Here is a 3,701-nt window from a genome sequence, read left to right as displayed (position 1 = left end):
CCTGCACCCACACACTCCTTCTTCCTCCCAAAAAATCACCAACCAGCTCAAGCACGAGTTCTAGCTCATCTTGCTGCCATTTTCGATCTCCTTGCTCAAAGCTCCATTCACAAAACTGCTTTGGGGGGTTGTTCTTCGGTATGTGACTCCTCCAATGGTCCAATTAGTTTTTGTTTTAGTGCTTTATTCATTGAAAAATTTTGCTGCCTAGGTGACCCTGCTCTTGAGCTTGCATGTAAAATTTATATGGTCCCAAGTAGTTCTAATGCATGATATAGCGTCTAGGCACTTGTGGGAGTGGTTGCTATCAATTTTGTTGAGTTTGGTTGACTTTTATTTTAAGTTACTAAAAATTTCAGAAAATTTTCGGAGGGAGAAATATGTTTAGGAAATTGTACCAAGGTGATTCTTCAAGGAAGCAAGGACCCAGGTCCGCAATACGTGAGTCGGACCATGAACCACCAAGAGAAGCTCAAGTGCGGCCTTGCGAATGGCCGTCAGAAGATTTCATAGTTCGAGCAGGAATTAAGGAGGAATTTGATGCATATGTGCGTAATGCCGAACTCGAGGGCTTCATGCTAGATAAGTGCCCTCAGTATTATTTCCTAACTGATTCCTTTGTGAGAAGGTTCAAATTTTTATCTTCACGTAATTATTACACTGTCCTATTTGATCTCTATGGTAAATCTTATACTATGGACTTAGAAGATTTTAACACTGCTTGTAAACTTCCGCAGTGGGTTAGTGCTAGTGAACCTCGCAAATCTGAGTTTAGGGATTTTCTTGCTAGTATCACCGTGGGGGAATCTAGAGAAATAACACAAGCTACCATAGGGAGCATTCATTTTCCTTCTATACATTATTTTTCTCTCTTTATAGGTAGATGCATAAATGGTAAGGATGAGGCATGCCACATGTGTGTTCTAGATCTTAGTGTTCTCAAGAGTGCTGTTTTAGGAGATAAACAATATAACTTGGGGGCCATTGTTGCACGAAGGTTGCATAATAATGGTTTAAGTGGAGAATTGTTTGGTGGAATTTATGCAACCCGTGTGGCTAATTTTCTTGAGATACCCATACATGAAAATGATATGGAATTGCCTCCCACTTATCTAGGTTATGAGGCTATGGTTCGCCATCAGTTTATTGAGAGGAATGAACAACCTCTCTAGTAACGACTAATGTTTGACATGCGTCGCAATTTCCATGTAGCTCTCCCTGCTCCTACTTTCTTTAACTTTTAGGCAAAAGGGAGATATATTATAACCAGGGAGGAGGCGAACGAGTATAAGAGGAGGACTGAGGCAGCTCGCCTCCAAGTTGCAGCCCACGATGCAATAGCTGCTGCTTCTCAGTACGACCCCAGCTACAATTTTGGATATCCGCCAGGCCAGCCGTGGCCATAGACCAACTTAGGCCAAAAGCCTAAGCTTGGGGGAGTACGTATTTCCCACCGACATTACATTCATGTTCACACACTCATTTTAGTTGTCGGTGCTCATACTTTTCATTGTACTATCCATGCTAGTTTATTTTCTTTTTCTCGCTTTTTTCTTGTGTGTTTGAATAACCTTAAGAAAAACCAAAAAAAATAGTAGTAGCTTTTAGCTAGTTTACTTTTCTTGCATGTAGTAGTAAAAATTAAAAGAAAACCCAAAAAGATTGCTCGTTCTTCTTTTGGGAGCTTTCCCGTGTAAATAGTTTTATTTTGTTTCTTTTCTTTGTGGGTCGAGAGGAGAAGACCATAATTAAAATGTTGAAGTGGCTCTCATATGCATTATTGTTGATTTAACGAGGAGCCCATATTACCTTGTCTTCTCCCTTGTATTAAATGCTCGCAGATTCCAGCTTAGTCCAATGCACGTGCACTATTATTATTATACACATCGTTCGGTCGTGCAAGTGAAGGGCAATAATGATGATATATGATTGACTGATTGAGATGAGAGAAGCTGGTATGAACTCGACCTCTCTTGTTTTTGTAAATATGATTAGTTCATCGTTCCTGATTCAGCCTATTATGAATGAACATGTTTGCAATGACAATTAGAGATTATAGTTGCTTATGCCATGCTTAATTAGCTAGGAGCTTATAATGGTTTACCTTGCGTGCCAACATGCTATTAAAATGGTTGTGATGTGGTATGGTAGGGTGGTATCCTCCTTTGAACGATTCGAGTGACTTGACTTGGCACATGTTCATACATGTAGTTGAAACAAAATCAACATAGCCTCCACGATATTTATGTTCATGGCGGATTATATCCTACTCATGCTTGCACTCAATGTTTATTAATTTTAATGCATGGTCATGACTGTTGTCGCTCTCTAGTTGGTCGCTTCCCAGTCTTCTTCTAGCCTTCACTTGTACTAAGCGGGAATACTGCTTGTGCATCCATTTCCATGAACCCCAAAGTTATTCCATATGAGTCCACCATACCTTCCAATATGCGGTATCTACCTGCCGTTCCAAGTAAATTTGTATGTGCCAAACTCTAAACCTTCAAATGAAATTCTGTTTTGTATGCTCGAATAGCTCATGTATCAACTAGGGCTGTCTGTTAGGGTTGTCTGTATATTACATGCTAGGCAGGTTATTCTCAAGAGGAGTGGACTCCGCTCCTCACTAACGAGAAAATGGCTGGTCACCGGGATGCCCAGTCCCATGCTCAAATCAAATCAAAATAATTGCAAACAAAACTCCCACGGGACTATTGTTAGTTGGAGGCACCCGTTGTTTCGAGCAAGCCATGGATTGATGCTTGTTGGTGGAGGGGAGTATAAACTTTACCATTCTATTTGCGAACCGCCTATAATGTGTGTAGCATGGAGGATATCGAGATCTCTTGGTTGTAATGTTGACAATGAAAGTATGCCGCTCAAAATATTATTCATCTCTATTTCAAAATCGAGCTCTGGCACCTCTACAAATCCCTGCTCCCCTCTGCGAAGAGACTATCTATTTACTTTTCTGTTGAGTCATCACCTTCTTATTAAAAAGCACCAATTGGAGAGCACCGCTGTCATTTGCATCCATTACTATTAGTTTATATTGGGTATGACTATGACTGGATCTCTTTTACCATGAATTACAATGTTTAGTCAGTCCTTGATCTTCAGAGGTGCTCTGCATTTATGTTTTGCGGTCTCAGAAAGGGCTAGCGAGATACCATCTTGTTATATCATATTATGATTGTTTTGAGAAAGTGTTGTCATCCGAGATTTATTATTATTGCTCGCTAGTTGATTATGCCATTGATATGAGTAAATATGAGACCTAAATGTTATTGTGAATATGGTTAGTTCATAATCTTGGCTCAAAACTTGAATGTTGGCTTTACATATTTACAACAACAAAAGCAAACAGAGTTTGTAAAAGTTTTTCTTTATCACTTTCATTTTATCAACTGAATTACTTGAGGACAAGCAAAGGTTTAAGCTTGGGGGAGTTGATACGTCTCCATCGTATCTACTTTTCCAAACACTTTTGCCCTTGTTTTGGACTCTAACTTGCATGATTTGAATGGAACTAACCCGGACTGACGCAATTTTTAGCAGAATTGTCATGGTGTTATTTCTGTGCAGAAATAAAAGTTCTCGGAATGACCTAAAACTTCACAGAGAATATTTTTGGAATTAATAAAAAATACTGGCGAAAGAATCAAGGCCAGGGGGCCCACACCTTGTCCACGAGGGTGGGG

The sequence above is a fragment of the Triticum dicoccoides genome, chromosome 2A (assembly GCF_002162155.2).
Source record: "Triticum dicoccoides isolate Atlit2015 ecotype Zavitan chromosome 2A, WEW_v2.0, whole genome shotgun sequence".
In the NCBI taxonomy this organism is placed as follows: domain Eukaryota; kingdom Viridiplantae; phylum Streptophyta; class Magnoliopsida; order Poales; family Poaceae; genus Triticum; species Triticum dicoccoides.
The sequence above is the reverse complement of the archived record's forward strand: the minus strand, read 5'-3'. Positions refer to the sequence as shown.